This window comes from Octodon degus, unplaced genomic scaffold (genome assembly GCF_000260255.1).
Source record: "Octodon degus isolate 3935 unplaced genomic scaffold, OctDeg1.0 scaffold00002, whole genome shotgun sequence".
NCBI classification, from domain to species: Eukaryota; Metazoa; Chordata; class Mammalia; order Rodentia; family Octodontidae; genus Octodon; species Octodon degus.
Window position 1 is genome coordinate 3,582,160 of NW_004524578.1, and position 10,905 is coordinate 3,593,064.

A 10,905-nucleotide genomic window follows, 5' to 3' on the forward strand; every position below is an offset into this window, starting at 1 on the left:
TCCAGACAGGAGAACAAAAGAAAGGAGGAAGGCTCCTGCAAGGTTAGAACTGCAAGGCTCTGGGGGAGAAACCAGGAGGAGTCCTTTTGCTGTTCCCTTCACACCCACTGCACACAGAAGTAAGTTTTCTTCTTTTAAAAAAATCTTTTATTTTATTTTATTTTATTTTATGTATGTATGTATGTATGTATGTATTTATGTATGTATGTATTCAGTCCAGGGTTTCTCTACACACTCAGACTCATAGTGAGCCTCCCATCTCGGCCTCCCCAGCACTGAGATTACAGGCATGTGCCACCATGCCCTGTCTCAGTGGGTCAGCACTCTGTGTGGCATGCGGTACGGTACCAGGAATCAAACCCCAGTCCCGGTCGGGGCTAGGCAGGCGCTTAGACCACTGAGCTATCTCTCCAGCCAGTAATAAGTTTTCTTAAGTGACCAATTTCTTCTCCATACAAAATGAAAAACTTTACTTTTGAAGTGTTGAATTAATTTTCAGACAAGCCGTTTACATAAAAGTCGGCTTTGCCAGTTACATACACCTTGTAGGTAGACAGACTCCCTAGCTTCTAGGAACTGCAGTGTCCTTTCAATAAAAATGACGATAAACACTTTTTATTGAACAACCCTGCTGCCACTTGAGGATTAAACAAGCTAAGAATGCACACATGAGAACTCAAGAAACAAGAACAGAGGTTGAGGTGAGAGGATCATTGCAAGTTTGAGACCAGCCTGGGCTACAGAATGAACTCAAGGCCAGCCTGGGCTGCATAGCAAGACTGTTTCAAAAGACAAAAAGAAAAAAAAAAGCAAAAATGCTCATTTTTTACCTGAATTATTTTTGTTTCCTTTTCATTTGGATGCTAGTTGCTCTTTATTTATGTTCTTATGTTTGATTTTTTAATATCAGTACAAAGTCAGAGAAGTTAAGCAACCATTTCCAAGATGACACAAGTTATTTTCTAGACCATATTCAATGACTAAGTGGCTGGTACATGCTACGTGCTACGGAAACAGCAGTAAATGGTGGACAGAAATTCCCTTCTCTACTTGCCAGCTCCCATTTCAATGGAAAAAGATAGAGATCAAAGAAAATAAATAAGACAAATATGGAGAGTATGGCATGTCAGGAAGCATTCCAGAGAAAAATAAAGTGAAGGTAAAGGATAAGGAACCTGTGGGAGAGGCAGGCCAGGGCATTCTGCAGACTCAGGAGCTAGTCGGAAATGAAAACATATTTGAAATACACAGAATTCAGGTAGAGCCGTGGCTCAGCGTGAAACGGATAGCCCTCGCCTGCTTACTTGAGTAATGCGGAAGGGCCTCACGTGGGCAACCTAACTTCCTAGGGCAAGAAGCTTGAAAAAGAAGAGCAAACAAAAAATAAATAAATAACAAGATGAGAGTAATCAGGACACAGATTAGTAACTCTGAAATTAGAAATACAAAAGAAAAGCAAATACAAAAAAAGCTGATTCTGAAGGGAGAAAACTTAGTAGAACTGACCAATTCCCTAGTAAGACTGACACAAATAGAGATTAAACTCAAAAATTATCATAAATGAAATAAGGGATATCACTACATGCTACCAAACATTTAAAGAACTATTAATGCCAATCAAAATCCCAGGAAAATATTTGTAAGTACAGACAAGATTATTCTGAAGTATATCGGCAAGCAAAAGAAAAAAGAAAAAACAAAAACAAACAAACAAAAAAAAAACCCACCAACAACAACCTAAAAACTAGAATAGCTAAAAGAGTTTTGAAAAAATGGTAAAATAGAAGCAACCAATCTACCAGATTTCAAGACTTATTGCTTTCATAATCAAAATTTATAGCTACCAAAATCAAGTGAAATTTATAGCACTAAACTGACTCCCTGCTGGCAAAGGGAAACTCTAAGATTAGAGGAAGCTGGAAATAAACCCATACAAATATGCCCAGTTGATTTCTGAAAAAAGTGCCCAACCAGTTCAATCTAAGAAATATAGCTTTTGAAGAGAAGGTGCTGGGGCAATTGGGCATTTATGGGCAAAAAAGTAAACCACGATCTAAACTTCATATCTTGTACAAAGTAGAGCAGATAGCTATTGAGAGTGAAAGAGGTTATGAAGCCTTTATGGGGAAACCTGAAAAAAATCTCTGGGCCTAGAGCTAATCAAAAATTTCTTGGACCCAAGATCACACAAGGAAAAGGAAAGGAAAATTGGAAAGACAGCAAAAGGAAATATTGCTATCTGGACATCACTAAAATTAATTCTTTATTTTTCCAAAGACTGTTAATGGGGACAATCTGCTCAGGTGCTCCCTTCTGTCCTCCAGGTCAGGAGCTTTCTTTCACCCAGTAAATATATTCTACTTTAGAAAAAAAAAAAAAAAAAAAAAAAGACTGTTAAAATGATGAAAAGACAAGCTACAGACTGGGTTAAAAAAAAAATCTGAGAAGGCCAAAGTATAAGTATATAATGAACTCTTAAAACTCAACAGTAGACCAAATAAACAGTTCAATAAAAAAAAAAAAAAAAGTAAAAGACAAATCATTGAAAGTGATATTCAGGTGCCAGAGAGATAGGTCAGAGGCATAAGCACCTACCTGGCAAGCACAAGAACTGGAGCTCAATCCCAGGCCCCACATGCCCTGTGGTCTCGGCTCGGGTTCCCTGGGTGCGCTGAATTGGCCCCAAAGGCAGACACCCACCATGTGGCCCCAGGCGTAGTGGTACATGCCTGTAATCCCAGTACTTGGGAAGTTGAGCCAGGAGAATCTCTGTGAGTTCGAGACCAGCCTAGGGGCTACAAAAGTGAGCACAAGGCCAGTACAAACTATATAGAGAGACCATGTCTCAAAAAAAAGTGATATTCAGATAGCTAATAAACTGTGTAAAAATACTCAACATCATTAAAATGAAAGTCACCGGAAGACATCCCTGCATGCCTATCAGTGACATACCTCTTTGGTGACACCGCGGAATGCTGAAGAAGACAGAAGAGACACTGGATCACTCCCGCGTTGCTGGAGGGAATGTGATATGGTACAGCCACTCTGGAAACAGTTCTGCAGTTTCTCATAAAACTAAACATGTAATTAGCATACCCAGCAATTGCACTGTTGGGCATTTATCCCAGCGGAATGAAAACTTAGGTTCACACAAAATCCTGTACACAAATGTTCATAGCAGCTTTATTTATAATATCTCAAAACTGGAATCAGCCCAGATGTTCTTTAACAGCTAAATGGTTAAACAAATTGTGGCCTATTCTGTTGTAATAAAAAGAAACATTATGGATATGTGTAATAACTTGGATGAATTTCCAGGAAATCATGTTGGGTGAACTAAGCCAATCTCCAAAGTTCCATGCTATTTTCAGTGCCTGATTCCACTTATATAGCACTTGGAAATGAAAGTATTTTTGGAATGCAGAGTGCACCAGTCATTGCGAGTGGTTAGGGACCTGCTGGAGGGGAGGAAGAAGCTGAAGAGAGGTCGATGGGGTGTTGGAAGACATCCAGTGTCTCTACGGTTGTGGTAGGCCCGAGAATGAGCACACACAGGTGACAAAATTGTGCAGAAAGCAATACGCACAAAGTCAAGTAACACGGTGCAAATTGGAATGAGCTTAGTAGACTTTATCAGTGTATCTTGGTTGTGCTATTACATTATACTTCCATAAAACTTTACCCCTGGGTTACAGTGCACAAGATACACAGGGATGTCTCTGTCTTAATTCTTAGTTTTTAAACTGCCTATGAAATTATAATTTCAATTAAAATAAAGGTTGGCTAAAGAGAGATACAGTCCTTAAGGTTCTTCTCCCCCAAAGATATCCCACTAACACAATGGCCTTGCTATAAAAACAGAGCAAAAGGAATTGCTGTCCTTTGGTTCCTTATAAATACACCCAAAGTAAAATAAAGTAAATTCAAAAAATCAAAGCTCTATACATTGCAGTTTTACAAGGTTGCTAAGTGCCCTTGTTTTTAGGATCCTGAAAGCAATTTCCTTATATCAAAACTCAAGCCTCCTGAGTTGAGTGTGCATTGTTGAAAATGATTACAAGATGCTGTTCTGCATGGCATGGAATTGGATGGCAGGACGGTTTCTTCAAGAGAGAACACGTTTAGGTTGCAACGATGCACCCGCATAGTTAGCGGATGGCAACTGCACTTTCACCGCATGACCAGAGTTCCATGAATCCCGGATAAGAAGACTGGGAACTTCCAGTGATTTCACTCATTTTTATAATGCCTACAAAAAACATATGCCTAAACATATCTATATAATACTTCAAAAATAATGCCAAAAACTGCCCTCAGAAAATAGTTTAAAAATAAGACCTAAAAAAAAACCTATAAACTTAATTAATTAAAAAGACTAAAAATAGCTAATATATCTAAGTGCCTAAAATACCTGAAATAACTAAGATACCTAAAACCAGTATCTAAAATGCCAATAAACTTAATTAGCTAAAAATAAGTAAATAGGACTGGCCAGATAGCTCAGCAGATTAAAGCACATGCTTGGGCAGGGCCAAGTACCAGGGTTTGATCCCGGGTGAGCCACGCTGGCCTCAACCCAGGGCACACTGAGACAGCAATTGAGACTGGGCGTGTTGGTGCATGCCTGTAATCCCAGTGCTTGGGAGGCTGAAAGCAGGAGGATCACTATGAGTCCGATCTGTTTAGCGAGACCCTGTAGACCATGTATTAAATACAATAAATAAATAAATAAATAAATAAAATAGATAACTTTAAAGAAGCAGACATTTTAGTGAAGGTTGCTGCATATGGGGCAGGGAAGCTGAGAGACACAAGTGAGAAAGCACAATGATCCCCTTGTAGAGTAGAAGATGGCACAGATCCCACGGTGACTACAGCGACTGGTGCGGTGCCACACAGCATCACAATTTGTTAGAAGTGGATTTTAGTGCTTTCTCCATATACCCAAAAGGTGCTTGTGTTAACTGATCCAAATACTACCAAGAAGAATTGATAATTTCACAATATAAAGAGTAACAGGTTGTACTGTATACTTTCTATATACAATAGGGGTTTTTTTGTTTGTTTAATGAAATTGAAGACAATTTAATTTAGCCAAAATAACATGACTAAGGTCTTATGATGTGGCCACAGAATCTCTTTTCTTCAATTTTGACAAATGTGTTTCAGCTTCTCCTGTATTTATGTCTGAATACATTCAGCATTAATTGGTGCAAAGGTTGTGGGATATTGCTAAACAGAAAGTATCCAGTATTTTAGTGAAATTTATACTTGGTTCTTTGGAAATGTGCAGTACATTTTGAGGCTATCATTTGGAGACAACTGACATTATCACAAGTTCATTTCATCCCACTTTGATAACAAGTTGTGAAGTGTTTATTCAGAAAACTGTCTACATTTTAAAAGGACTTAAGTTTATCTGACTTAATTCATTCAACACATTTTCAAGTTGTATCTATTTTCCTACAACTGCCTTGAATTTGTCCTTAGTTGTGGCCGAGTAGCGTTCTGTTATACAGAGATGTTACATTTTCTTTATTCCTCTGTTCACAGACATATCAGAGAACACAAAGAGATACTTGGCAAATGCATCCGGAGGCCAAGGTGAGGAGGGCAATCCTTCTGCATCACAAGCATGTACTGAATAATCATAACAATATTAGCGAGGAGGATGATGAGATAGGAAAGAGGGAGTCTGAAGCAGAAGCATGGTGGTGATTGAGGAGGGAGGGGAAGCCGTAAGAATCAAAGTGCTGGGCTGGGGAGATAGTTTGGCGGTCTAAGCACCTGCCTGGTAAGTGAAAGGATCTGGATTCAACATTCCAGCCCCAGACCCCCGGGTCTGCCACTGAAACGGGTGGCAAACAGCTGTAATCCCAGCACTGGGGAGGCAGAGACAGGGATCACTACAGGTCTAAGCTGCATAGTGAGACCTTGTACCAAATAAATAAATAAGTGATTGAAAAAAGAATCAAAATATTACTATGTTCCTGCCCCCTAAGATGAATTTTAACATGTATCCCAAATATGTATCAATTTAAAAGCTTAGTATATAAATACTTCTCTTTTTGAAAAAAAAAAGCTGGTAAGTTACAGTGATTTCACTCATTTTATAATGCCTATGAAAACATTTTGTTGCTATTTTACTTTCAAAGGATAAAGTTTGGAAAATAGATATTCCACCAAACTGTAAATTCACATGCAATGTGTAATATTTCATACACCATCAACACCACATAGAAATCCAAAAATATGGAGAGAAAACTAGCGACACAGTAGAACCAAAACGACCCCATTATGGCATGTGCAGGGTGCTCCTGCATGGGGTTGCCTAGCACTGTCCTCACGCATACACGTCCCATGCTCCGGAACGCCCAAGGGTGACCCTGTAGGTGAGAGGCGTCTCTGTTCATAGAAGTGAAGGGTCTGGGGTGAAGAGGTAACCCTACACTATTTGGATACATCCTAACTCTAGAGACAAGTGTCTTCATCTGAGGTAGGCACATGGAGATGTGTCAGAGACAGAACAGAGAGAAAGCCATGAAGACACAAGTGAGCATTGGGGAGACAAAGCCACCCACACAGGGATGACCGGAAGTCCCAGGACAGGCACCAGAAAGGGGAAGAGTAAGGAAACACTCTTTCTTAGGTCTCCCAAGGGGAGACTCTACCAAATTTTGGACTACTAAAGATTTAAAAATAGAAAATAAAGCCGTGCAAGTGCTAGAATAAGCAGCCAGACACGGTGGCATTTGCCTACAATAATGCCAGTATTCTGGGAGGCTGAGGTAGGAAGATCACAAATTCAAAACGGATCTGGCAAATGTCCTAACTTAGCAAGGGCCTGCCTCTCAATCAGTTGTTCTCATCAAGCAATCGTAAGGCTGGGGAATGTAGCCCAGTGTGAAAACCATGCATACAACCCCTGGTATGGGGTGCAGGAGTGACAGAATGAGAATTTCTATAAATTCCTATTATTTGGTGTTGACAAAGGCTACTGTAATTATGGCATGAGGGGCTGGGGAGTCGGCTCAGTAGGATAAGCACTTGCCTGGCAAGTGCAAGGGTCTGAGTTCAATCCCCGGTTCCACCAACCCCCCCCCAAAAAAAAAACCCCAAGCAATTCCCTGTAATAATGGCATGGATTAAAGATAGGTAAATTTAAGTATATAAAATTATATTATCTACAACATAAGAAATTTCTTTTTTTTCTTTTGTGTATTTGGTAGAAGGTCGCACTATGCATCTTATATTCTTAATGATCCTCTCATTTTCAGCCTCCCCAGCACTGGGATTATAGGAGGTACCACCACACTGGGTCTTGGTGGCCGGCTCAGCACACCTGGGGACAGGGCCAGTGCGACAAGAAAGAGGCCATGTGTTGTGGCACATACCTGCAATCCTAGCACTCAGGAGACTGAGGCAGAAGGATCACCATGAGTTTGAGACCAGCCTGGGTTACACAGTGAGTTGAAGTCCTGACTGAAATACATAGTGAGACTCTGTCTCAAAAAACAAAAATCAGACCAGTACAAAACAGGAGGAGGAGAAGAAGGTTCTGCTCGCATAGCCTACGAGGCCGACTTGGCAGACACCTGCTGGGTGGGGGCCAACTGCATCCTTAGTCTCACATGCAGGAAGCTGGATCTGCTCTTGTGGCCTCTTCCTGTCTTTCTGCCACATGGACAAGAATAGCGAATGAGGACTTTCCAGAAACAGAAGGGAATAAAAGATGCCGGGAGATGGGGCAGACACAGATGACGGGGAACCCCCACTGGCGTCATGCAAGCTCCAGGGCCCAGCCTTCCTCCAAGGCCAAGGAGTGCTTTTGCCTTTGGAGATTATAAGTCACTCTGAACTATCTTCATAGGTTTCTTCTTTTATTTATAGCAGAAGATGTCTAAATGAATGATTCCCTGTTGCTAATTCTGTTTAGAATCTTAAGTATGGAAACAGCTTTAAGTAGAAATATTAATCTAAGGATTTCATATTGAGTTCCCAGCATGTTAGGCACTGTGTCAGGTAGTGTGGTCAGAGTGCTTCTGAATGCAGATGTTCATGTAGAATTATTTATTATTTATTTATTACCATGTGGCATTTATTTTTTTATTTTTTAATAATTTTATTGAGAAACAAATAGCAATGGGACAGTTTCAAAACCAATTAGTACGACAGTTTCAATACTTAATACATTGCATATTGTTGTCTTAGTGGTTATTCATTCTACAAGATGCAGACATGATATCCTGTCCACAAACACTATTAGAACAAATTTTTCTATTCATTGAATTAAGAAAATGTAGCTGTATATCTATTATAAGTATTTTGAATATACAAATGGCTGTTCATTTGTATCCCCTTTTTTTGCTTAGTTTTGTCAGAGAAGGGTATTCCATTGTCATTTAAATATTATAGATGCATGAATTCAGCAAAATAATCCAATATAGTCCAGTAGTCCATAATAGTAGTGGGTTTTCCATAAGACTGGCAATGTCAGAAGTTGTTGACTTGAGCCTTTTACAACTCAGCATATTAATATGGCTTTACTTTTTATATTTCATTTTTATATTTTTCTGCTGGATGGTTAAGACCAAGATAAAGCAAGACCTATATAACAAGAAAGGTAATTTTTGTATCTGATAAGGTCAGTCAAATCCCCTCAGGATTTATCCTGAAACCCTGTACCACAGTTTGTAGATCCTTTGTCAGTGTCAGCCTTGTGGATGAATCACGGCCATTGCTTGGCCAATGTGCTCTCTGTGAAAGCCTGAGAGAATGTTTTCTCTCCATGTGACTCTCTTTAGGCATACTCTACATCATCTATCACTTTCCTCTTTGGCCCCATAATCTCCTTGATCAGAAAATTTGGGACACAACTGAATTACATGATGTTACAGTATAGGTTCTCCTATGTCCTGAGTCTTCATTGACCTTGAAAGGCTAGGGCCAAAATTTTGGCTGTCCTTGTAGCCCTTCTATTTCTCTAATTTTTGGTCTGCAAACTTAGGTTGTTAACCCTCCAGAAGAGAAGCTTATTGTTATTACCCTACAACATAGGCAGTTAGCTTAATCTCACTATCTGGTTGACTATTAAACATCTTAGGCATAACATGGAATAGGTATTTTCCATTAAGTATTGATATGTTAACCTTTAAGTCCCTACAGAATATGAAGGAAAAAATTAAAAATATAAAACAAAATTTTAAAAAATAGGAATTAACAATTACATATTTTTACACAGAAGTTTAGAAATCTAACCCTATACAGCATTGTAGTAGGACAGTCCCATAACATTTATTTCTTGTCTCTTGTTTTCATTTATTACCCTTTTTTTTTTAAAACAAACGTTTACTTGAGAGTCAGTATGGCAGTAATTGGTATGTCATGACAAGCAGTACGTATTGAGAAGTCCAGAATGACAGGCATTCCAAACATGACCCTACTATTATACATTGCTATCTTCAGTGCAGTTGCTTAGTTCACAGGTATCAGCATATATAGTTAGTCAGGGTGAGAATCCTACCAATTAACCGCTAGTTTCAAAAACATGCTGAAGATTCTCGAGATCATTGCCTCAACTATCTTGTGCATAAAAATGTATGGCTTTGCCCCTGTCATGTTTCCTAGCTTTCCCCCTTGCCCTCTCTTCTTCATCTAATCCTCAAGTTCTCACTTTCCTTTTAATTGTGTTATCATGTAGAATTATTTATACTAGTAAAAACCACCTAGATTGATGTTCAATAGTCCAGGATTGATTACAGGCTACTTGCTCAGCATTACCTATATTAATGTTATTTAATTATTAAATGCTATTTGTCATAATAAGAAAAGTGGATTATTTTATTTATTCTAAATATTAATTTTACTGGTAGATTTTATTTTATTTTATTTTTTATTTTTTGGCAGAACCGGCAATTGAACTCAGGCCCTTGTGCTTGCCAGGGAAGCGCTTATTCCACTGAGCCATCTCCCCGGCCCTAGATGGTAAGATGATGATGCAAAGTTTCATTGTAGAAAATTCTCACGTTTTCTATAATAAGCAAGCCTACTTCTGCAAATAAAATAAATGAAGTCAAACATCAAGAAGGCTGGATGAGGAGCCCAAGACAACAGGGGAATCAGTCATCTACCTGAGTACACAGCATCTGTGGCCTTCTTCAGCCAGGCAATCTACTAAGAACTCGAAGTAAAAGGAATGGTCCTGCCCTGCCAACAAAGCAGCCCAACCCAGAAAGCGGGGAAGCTGGCAGCCACAGCGAAGGCTCTACCCCCAGTCTTTGCTTCAGGCAGTGGCTTTGCAACTGTGTGCCACTAGGACTCTTTTGGGGTCCGCCAGGGTCTGGATCTTGAATTTCCCTCCAAGACCCTGCACTAAGGCCTTGTCCCCAGCCTGGATCATCTAAAGGCTGTGGAAGGAAGGTCACTGGGGGCGTATGGGACTTGCCTGTCCTCTCTGCTTCCTCGCTGCATGAGGTGTGCAGTATCTTTTGCAGGCACCCCCTCCATCATGTCCTGCTTTTCACAAGCCCCAGGACAACACAGCCAAGTGACTGAAGCCTCTGACACAGAGAGCAAAATAAACCTTTATTCCCTTCTAGTTGTGTCTTGTTTCTCTCTCAAAATACCCGATATTCAAGGTTAAGAAAGAAAGGTTTACTTAGCTCACAGGTTATGGAGGCTTCCATCCATAACCTGCTGCCTCCAAGGCAAGGTGGTGTGGTGGAAAAGAGAAAGCAACAAGCAAGAGAGAGGAGAGCAAGCATCCCTCTACCCCTCATACGTATGCAGGCTACCTGCCTTAGAGTGGGTATAGCACTCATGCCCTTAATCCCAGCCCTAGACCACGCACCAATCACAAACTCTAGATTCAGCCACCTCCAAAACGCCTGCCCTCATGACTGCATA

General features: G+C 40.0%; 1 long non-coding RNA gene across 1 annotated transcript in view; it reads left to right on the forward strand.

The window, feature by feature from the left end:
- The first annotated feature begins 9,269 nt into the window (after window positions 1-9,269).
- LOC111815346 overlaps window positions 9,270-10,905 on the forward strand; it is a 9,206-nt gene continuing 7,570 nt past the window's right edge. The window contains exon 1 of the long non-coding RNA XR_002820047.1: window positions 9,270-9,282. This is a non-coding gene — a long non-coding RNA (uncharacterized LOC111815346). The remainder of the gene's footprint in view (window positions 9,283-10,905) is intronic.